This window comes from Triticum urartu, chromosome 2, assembly GCF_003073215.2.
Source record: "Triticum urartu cultivar G1812 chromosome 2, Tu2.1, whole genome shotgun sequence".
NCBI lineage: Eukaryota > Viridiplantae > Streptophyta > Magnoliopsida > Poales > Poaceae > Triticum > Triticum urartu.
This window is the reverse complement of record NC_053023.1, coordinates 174705489-174715595: the sequence shown is the minus strand read 5'-3', so window position 1 is coordinate 174715595 and position 10107 is coordinate 174705489.

Genomic DNA, 10107 nt, shown 5'->3' with positions numbered 1-10107 from the left:
GTTCAATGAACAGGGTTCTTTCTGAAGATCAAAAAGCATTCACTATACCACGTTGTGGTTTTTGATCCGTAGGTAAGAACGGTTCTTGCTAAGCCCGTAGCAGCCACGTAAAACTTGCAACAACAAAGTAGAGGACGTCTAACTTGTTTTTGCAAGGCATGTTGTAATGTGATATGGTCAAGATATGATGCTAAATTTTATTGTATTAGATGATCATGTTTTGTAACAGAGTTATCAGCAACTGGCAGGAGCCATATGGTTGTCGCTTTATTGTATCAAATGCAATCGCCATGTAATTGCTTTACTTTATCACTAAGCGGTAGCGATAGTCATAGAAGCAATAGTTGGCGAGACGACAACGATGCTTCAATGGAGATCAAGGTGTCAAGCCGGTGACGATGATGATCATGAAGGTGCTTGGAGATGGAGATCAAAGGCACAAGATGATGATGGCCATATAATATCACTTATATTGATTGCATGTGATGTTTATCATTTAAGCATCTTATTTTGCTTAGTTTGACGGTAGCATTATAAGATGATCTCTCACTAAATTTCAAGGTATAAGTGTTCTCCCTGAGTATGCACCATTGCGAAAGTTCGTCGCGCCGAGACACCATGTGATGATCGGGTGTCATAAGCTCTACGTTCACATACAACGGATGCAAGCCAATTTTGCACACGCAGAATACTCGGGTTAAACTTGACGAGCCTAGCATATGCAGATATGGCCTCGGAACACTAAGACCGAAAGGTCGAGCGTGAATCATATAGTAGATATGATCAACATAGTGATGTTCACCATTGAAAACTACTCCATCTCACGTGATGATCGGACATGGTTTAGTTGATATGGATCATGTGATCACTTAGATGATTAGAGGGATGTCTATCTAAGTGGGAGTTCTTAAGTAATATGATTAATTGGACTTTAAATTTATCATGAACTTAGTCCTGGTAGTATTAGCATATCTATGTTGTAGATCAATATCTCGCGTTTAGCTCCCCTATTTTATTTTTGATATGTTCCTAGTGAAAATTAAGTTGAAAGATGTTAGTAGCAATGATGCAGATTGGATCCGTGATCTGAGGATTATCCTCATTGTTGCACATAAGAATTATGTCCTTGATGCACCGCTAGGTGAAAAACCGATTGCAGGAGCAGATGCAGACATTATGAATGTTTGGCAAGCTCGATATGATGACTACTTGATAGTTTAGTGCACCATGCTTTACGGCTTAGAATCGGGGCTTCAAAGACATTTTGAACGCCACGGAGCATATGAGATATTCCAAGAGTTGAAATTAGTATTTCAAACTCATGCCCATGTCGAAAGGTATGAGACCTTTGACTAGCACTTTGCCTACAAGATGGAGGAGAGTAGCTCAGCTAGTGAGCATGTGCTCAGAATGCCTGAGTACTACAATCACTTGAATCAAGTGGGAGTTAATCTTCCAGATAAGATAGTGATTGACAGAGTTCTCTAGTCACTATCACCAAGTTACTAGAACTTCGTGATGAACTATAATATGAAAGGGATAACGGAAACGATTCCCAAGCTCTTCGTGATGCCGAAATCGACGAAGGTAGAAACCAAGAAAAGCATCAAGTGTTGATAGTTGACAAGACCATTAGTTTCAAGAAAAGGACAAAGGGAAGAAGGGGAACTTCAAGAAGAACGGCAAGCAAGTTGCTGCTCAAGTGAAGAAGCCCAAGTCTAGACCTAAGCCTGAGACTAAGTGCTTCTACTACAAAGGGACTGGTCACTGGAAGCAGAACTGCCCCAAGTATTTGTCGGGTACGAAGGATGGCAAAGTGAACAAAGGTATATTTGATATACATGTTATTGATGTGTACTTTACTAGTGTTTATAGCAACCCCTCAGTATTTGATACTAGTTCAGTTGCTAAGATTAGTAACTCGAAACGGGAGTTGCAGAATGAACAGAGACTAGTTAAGGGTGAAGTGACGATGTGTGTTGGAAGTAGTTCCAAGATTGATATGATCATCATCGCACACTCCCTATACTTTCGGGATTAGTGCCTAAATAAATGTTATTTGGTGTGTCCGTTAAGCATGAATATGATTTGATCATGTTTATTGCAATATGGTTATTCATTTAATGTCAGAGAATAATTGTTGTTCTGTTTACATGAATAAAACCTTCAATGGTCATACACCCAAGGTGAATGGTTTATTGAATCTCGATCGTAGTGATACACATATTCATAATATTGAAGCCAAAAGATGCAAAGTTAATAATGATAGTGCAACTTATTTGTGGCACTGCCGCTTAGGTCATATTGGTGTAAAGCGCATGAAGAAACTCCATGTTGATGGACTTTTGGAATCACTTGATTATGAATCACTTGATGCTTGCGAACCATGCCTCATGGGCAAGATGACTAAGACTCTGTTCTCCGGAACAACGGAGCGAGCAACTGACTTATTGGAAATAATATACACTGATGTATGCGATCTGATAAGTGTTGAGGCTCGCGGCGGGTATCGTTATTTTCTTACCTTCACAGATGAGTTGAGCAGATATGGGTATATCTACTTAATGAAACATAAGTCTGAAACATTTGAAAAGTTCAAAGAATTTTAGAGTGAAGTGGAAAATCATCATAACAAGAAAATAAAGTTTCTACGATCTGACCGCGGACGCGAATATTTGAGTTACGAGTTTTGTCTTCATTTGAGAAAATGTGGAATAGTTTCGCAACTCACACGACCTGGAACACCACAGCATAATGGTGTGTCCGAATGTTGTAATCGTACTTTATTGGATATGGTGTGATCTATGATGTGTCTTATCGATTTACCATTATCGTTTTGGGGTTATGCATTAGAGACAGTTGCATTCACGTTAAATACGGCACCATCTAAATCTGTTGAGATGACACCGTATGACTATGGTTTGGCAAGAAACCAAAGCTGCCGTTTCTTAAAGTTTGGGGTTGTGATGCTTATGTGAAAAAGTTTCAAACTGATAAGCTCGAACCCAAATTGGAGTAGTGTGTCTTCATAGGATACCCAAAAGAAACTGTTGGGTACACCTCCTATCACAGATCCGAAGGCAAGATATTTTGTTGCTAAGAATGGATCCTTTCTAGAGAAGGAGTTTCTCTCGAAATAAGTGAGTGGGAGGAAAGTAGAACTTTATGAGGTAATTGTACCTTCTCCCAAATTGGAAAGTAGTCCATCACAGAAATCAGTTCCAGTGATTCCTACACCAATTAGTCAGGAAGCTAATGATGATGATCATGAAACTTCAGATCAAGTTACTACCGAACCTCGTAGGTCAACCAGAGTACGGTCCGCACCAGAGTGGTACGATAATCCTGTTCTGGAAGTCATGTTACTAGACCATGACGAACCTATGAACTATGAGGAAGCGATGATGAGCCTAGATTCCGCAAAATGGCTTGAGGCCATGAAATCTGAGATGGGATCCATGTATGAGAAAAAAGTATGGACTTTGATTGACTTTCCCGATGATCGGTGAGTCACTGAGAATAAATGGATCTTCAAGAGGAAGACGGATGCTGATAGTAGTGTTACTATCTACAAAGCTCGAATTGTCGCAAAAATGTTTTCGACAAGTTCAAGGTGTTGACTATGATGAGATATTCTCACTCGTATTGATGCTTAAAAGTCTGTCCGAATCATGTTAGCAGTTGCCGCGTTTTATGAAATCTGGCAAATGGATGTCAAAACTGCATTCCTTAATCGATTTCTTAAAGAAGAGTTGTATATGATGCAACCAAAAGGTTTTGTCGATCCTAAAGGTGCTAACAAAGTGAGCAAGCTCTAGCGATCCATCTATGGACTGGTGCAAGCATCTCGGAGTTGGAATATATGCTTTGATAAAGTGATCAAAGCATATGGTTTTATACAGACTTGCGGTGAAGCCTGTATTTACAAGAAAGTGAGTGGGAGCACTACAACATTTCTGATAAGTATATGTGAATGACATATTGTTGATTGGAAATAATGTAGAATTATTCTGCAAAGCATAAAGGAGTGTTTGAAAGGAGCTTTTGAAAGAAAAACCTTGGTGAAGCTGCTTACATATTAAGCATCAAGATCTATAGAGATAGATCAAGACGCTTGATAAGTTTTTTCAATGAGTACATACCTTGACAAGATTTTGAAGTAGTTCAAAATGGAACAGTCAAAGAAAGAGTTCTTGCCTGTGTTACAAGGTGTGAAATTGAGTAAGACTCAAAGCCCGACCACGGCAGAAGAGAGAAAGAGAATGAAAGTCATTCCCTTGCCTCAGCCATAGGTTCTATAAAGTATGCCATGCTGTGTACAAGTCCTATTGTATACCTTAGCATGATTCTGGCAAGGGAGTACAATAGTGATCTAGGAGTAGATCACTGGACAACGGTCAAAATTATCCTTAGAGGACTAAGAAAATATTTCTCGGTTATGGAGGTGATAAAATAGTTCATCGTAAAGAGTTATGTCGATGCAAGCTTTTTACATTGATCTAGATGACTCTAAGTCTTGATCTAGATACATATTGAAAGTGGTAGCAATTAGCTAAGATTAGCTTCGTGCAGAGTATTGTGGACACAGAAATTTGAAAAATACATACGGATCTGAATGTTGCAGACCCGTAGACTAAACTTCTCTCACAAGCAAAACATGATAACTCTTTGGGTGTTAATCACATAGTGATGTGAACTATATTATTGACTCTAGTAAACCCTTTGGGTATTAGTCACATGGAGATGTGAATTAATCACATAAAGATGTGAACTATTGGTGTTAAATCACATGATGATGTGAACTAGATTATTGACTCTAGTGCAAGTGGGAGACTGAAGGAAATATGCCCTAGAGGCAACTATAAAGTTATTATTTATTTCCTTATATCATGACAAATGTTTATTATTCGTGCTAGAATTGTATTAACCGGAAACTTAGTACATGTGTGAATACATAGACAAACAGAGTCTCACTAATTTGCCTCTACTTGACTAGCTCGTTGAATCAATGATGGTTATGTTTCCTAACCATAGACATGAGTTGTCATTTGATTAACGGGATAACAACATTAGAGAATGATGTGATTGACTTGACCCATCCGTTAGCTTAGCACGATGATCATTTAGTTTGTTGATATTGCTTTCTCCATAACCTATACATGTTCCTATGACTATGTGATCATGCAACTCCCGAATACCGGAGGAACAATTTGTGTGCTACCAAACGTCACAACGTAACTGGGTGATTATAAAGGTGCTCTACAGGTGTCTCCAATGGTGTTTGTTGAGTTGGCATATATCGAGATTAGGATTTTTCACTCCGAGTATCGGAGTGGTATCTCTGGGCCCTCTCAGTAATGCACATCACTATAGAGAGAATTCCTTATTTAACACCGTGTCTAAATTTTATGACAAATTATTTCTTCCCTATCTAACAAAGAGTGTAAATTTTATGCCTTTTATGACACTTTTGTCTATTTTTGAAGGAAATATGCCCTAGAGGCAATAATAAAGTTATTATTTATTTCCTTATATCATGATAAATGTTTATTATTCATGCTAGAATTGTATTAACAGGAAACATAATACATGTGTGAATACATAGACAAACAGAGTGTCACTAGTATGCTTCTACTTGACTAGCTCATTGATCAAAGATGGTTATGTTTCCTAACCATAGACATGAGTTGTCATTTGATTAACGGGATCACATCATTAGGAGAATGATGTGATTGACTTGACCCATTTCATTAGCTTAGCACTTCATCGTTTAGTTTGTTGTTATTGCTTTCTTCATGACTTATGCATGTTCCTATGACTATGAGATTATGCAACTCCCGTTTACCGGAGGAACACTTTGTGTGCCACCAAACGTCACAACGTAACTGGGTGATTATAAAGATGCTCTACAGGTGTCTCCGAAGGTACTTGTTGGGTTGGCGTATTTCGAGATTAGGATTTGTCACTCCGATTGTCGGAGAAGTATCTCTGGGCCCACTCGGTAATGCACATCACTATAAGCCTTACAAGCATTGCAACTAATGAGTTAGTTGCGGGATGATGTATTACGGAACGAGTAAAGAGACTTGCCGGTAACGAGATTGAACTAGGTATTGAGATACCGATGATCGAATCTCGAGCAAGTAACATACCGATGACAAAGGGAACAACGTATGTTGTTATGCGGTCTGACCGATAAAGATCTTCGTAGAATATGTAGGAGCCAATATGGGCATCCAGGTCCCGCTATTGGTTATTGACCAGAGAGGTGTCTTGGTCATGTCTACATAGTTCTCGAACCTATAGGGTCCGCACGCTTAACGTTCATTAACGATATAGTATTATATGAGTTATGTATGTTGGTGACGGAATGTTGTTCGGAGTCCCGGATGAGATCACGGACATGACGAGGAGCTCCGGAATGGTCCGGAGGTAAAGATTCATATATTGGATGATATGGTTTGGCCAAGGGGTCAGGCCCATGGGGCTATAAGTCGGTGCAAAAGGAGTTTTACGGAGGCCAGGGGGCCAAACGCCGGAGACCCTGGCGTCTGTCCAAGGACCAGACGCCGAGGCCCATTGCGTCTGGGCCAGACGCCAAGGATTGTGGCGTTTGGTCCTGGAGTCTGAGTGGGACTCTTGCCTTTCGAGCAAAACCGACTTTGAGGAGGCTTTTGCTCCAAGTTTCGACCCCAGGGCTCAACATATAAATAGAGGGGCAGGGCTAGCACCAAAGACATTAGGAAACACCAAGCCGTGTGCCGGCAACCCCGTCCCCTCTAGTTTATCATCCGCCCTAGTTTTCGTAGTGCTTAGGCGAAGCCCTGCGGAGATTGTTCTTCACCAACACCGTCACCACGCCGTCGTGCTGCCGGAACTCATCTACTACTTCGCCCCTCTTGCTGGATCGATAAGGCGAGGACGTCACCGAGCCGAACGTGTGCAGAACTCGGAGGTGACGTGCTTTCGGTACTTGGATCGGTCGGATCGTGAAGACGTACGACTACATCAACCGCGTTGATATAACGCTTCCGCGAACGGTCTACGAGGGTACGTAGACAACACTCTCCCCTCTCGTTGCTATGCATCACCATGATCTTGCGTGTGCGTAGGAAATTTTTGAAATTACTATGTTCCCCAACAATTTTGAGCCTCAATGACAACTGAGAAGACTCCTTTGCCCCTCATGTTGTATGTTTGTGCGCGCGTGCGTGCTGTTGTGTGTGCGCGCGCGTGTGTGCTGCTGATGTTGTGTGTGTGTGTGTGCGCGCGCGCACGTGTGCACTGCTGATATTGCCTGTGTGTATGTGGTGTTGCGTGTTTGTGTGTGTGCATGCGTGTGTATGCTGCTGCGCGTGTTGCTCAGTGTGTTGCCGCGTGACTGCATGTTTGTGTGTGTATGCATGCTGTTTTGTGTGTGTTGATTCGTGGGTGTGCGTTGTTGTGTGATGCGTGTGTGTGTGTTGTGTGTGTATGTGATGCCGCTGTGTGTGTGTGTGTGTGTTGCGTGCATGTGCACGTCTTGCCATTGTGTGTGTGCTACTGCCCCATACTGATGTTGTGTGTGTGCTACTGTTCCGCACACATACATATCACATGAAGAGCAAAAGGGTCTTTTCAGGTGTCATTTAGGCTTAAAATGGACGAAAGTGTCATAAAGGGCATAAATTTTAGACTCGTTGTTAGATAGGGAAGAAAAGGTTTTCAGTGTTAAATAAGGAAACGAAATTTAAGATAGTGTTAAATAAAGCATTGTGACTAATGAGTTAGTTGCGGGATGATGCATTATGGAACGAGTAAGGAGACTTGCTGGTAACGAGATTGAACTAGGTATTGAGATACCGACGATCGAATCTCGGGCAAGTAACATACCGATGACAAAGGGAACAACGTATGTTGTTATGCGGTTTGACCGATAAAGATCTTCGTAGAATATGTAGGAACTAATATGAGCGTCTAGGTTCCGCTATTGGTTATTTACAGGAAGTGAGTCTCGGTCATGTCTACATAGTTCTCGAACCCATAGGGTCCACACACTTAACGTTCGGTGATGATCGGTATTATCAGTTTATGTGTTTTGATGAACCGAAGGTTTTTCAAAGTCCCGGATGTGATCACGGGCATGACGAGGAGTCTCGAAATGGTTGAGACATAAAGATCGATATATTGGATGCCTATGTTTGGACATTAGAATGGTTCCGAGTGGTTCGGCCATTTTTTCGGAGTACCGGGAGGTTACCGGAACCCCCCAGGAGAAGTTATGGGCCTTATGGGCCATAAGAAGGAAGCACACCAGACCACAAGGGGCAGGTGCGCTCCCCTTGGGCAGGAGGCCGAGTTGGAATAGGTCTGGGGGGGCCTTTCCTTCTCTCCTGCTCCTCCTTCCCTTCTTCTCCTACTCCAACTAGGGAAGGGGGGAATCCTACTCCCGGTGGGAGTAGGACTCCCGTAGGGCGCGCCATAGAGAGGGTCGGCCCTCCCCTCCTCCATTCCTTTATATATAGAGGAGGGGGGCACCCCATGGACACACAAGTTGATCATTGATCCCTTAGCCGTGTGCGGTGCCCCCCTTCACCATAATCCACCTCGGTCATATCATCGTAGTGCTTAGGCAAAGCCCTACGACGGTAGCATCATCATGACCGTCAACACGCCATCGTGCTGACGAAGCTCTCCCTCGACACTCAGCTGGATCGAGAGTTTGTGGGACGTCACCGAGCCGAACGTGTGCAGATCGCGGAGGTGTCGTACTTTCGGTACTAGGATCGGTCGATCATGAAGACATACGAATACATCAACCGTGGTGTCATAACGCTTCGCTTATGGTCTATGAGGGTACGTGGAAAACACTCTTCCCCTCTCGTTGCTATGCATCACCATGATCTTGCGTGTACGTATTTTTTTTTGAAATTACTACATTCCCCAACATGTAGAACCACTCTTGTTGCCAGACCTTGACGGTCTCCACAAAAGGCCCCTTTAGGCGGTGTTGGGGAGCTTGCTCACCATGGCGCCGCTGCAGTCCGCGTGCTGCCCGTCGACCACCTTCGGCTTCACATTGAAGACATTGAGCCAAAGGCCGAAGTGTGGGGGGTGCGGAGTAGCGCCTCACACACGACGATAAACGCCGAGATGTGCAGGAAAGATTTTGGGGCTAGATCATGGAAATCTAGCCCCAAGTAGAACATGAGGCCACGGACAAAGGGGTGGAGGGGGAGCCCTAGCCCGCGGAGGAAGTGAGGGATGAACACGACCCTTTCGCCGGGCTCCGGGGTGGGGATGACTTGCTTCTTAGCAGGGAGCCTGTGTGCGATGTCCGCAGACAGATACCCCGCCTCCCGGAGCTCCTTAATGTCCTTCTTCATGACGGAGGAGGCCTCCCAATTGCCCTTGGAGCCAGATCCAGACATGGCCGGAGAGGTTGACGGTGGTGGGAGAGATTGAAGTTTGGGCGCTGGAGCTCGAGGATGGGAAAGCGGGAGAAGGAAGAAGGTATGGGAAGAAGGAGGAATCTTTATCCTCTTATATAGGCAGTGAATATCAACCCCCCCCCTCAAGCCTTAAAACTCGCCTGTTCCCCAGGGGTCGTGCGAATGGCACAGTTAGATTACCCAAACCATATCGATGAGGATCCCGCAATAAGTGGACACAATCTTTGTTTTGACAAGACATGTCAATAGAGGCTGCGCCTCAAAACACGAAGCGGGAGGCAAAAAACGGTTCAAAATGTTAAAGGGGTTAGATGTGGCGTTTCACCGAAAAATTGTCAATTGACAGGCATTATTTTGATTAAATATTTTGCCTTCGTGGTTGAGGGTTGTGATTATCATGCAGAGCCGGATACAACTCTTTCATTCAGAAGATTTCTTTGAAGTATTCGGGGGGAGGAACCTGCCTTGCAATGCTGAAGACAATTTGTGTGCCGAACATATTGTCATTGAAGACTGGTTCTGGGGCTACTGAGGGAGTCCTGGATTAGGGGGTCCTCGGGTGTCCGGGCTGTGTGATATGGGCCGGACTGATGGGCCATGAAGATACAAGGTAGGAGACCTTCCCCCGTGTCCGGATAGGACTCTCCTATGCGTGGGTGGCAAGATTGGCGTCCGG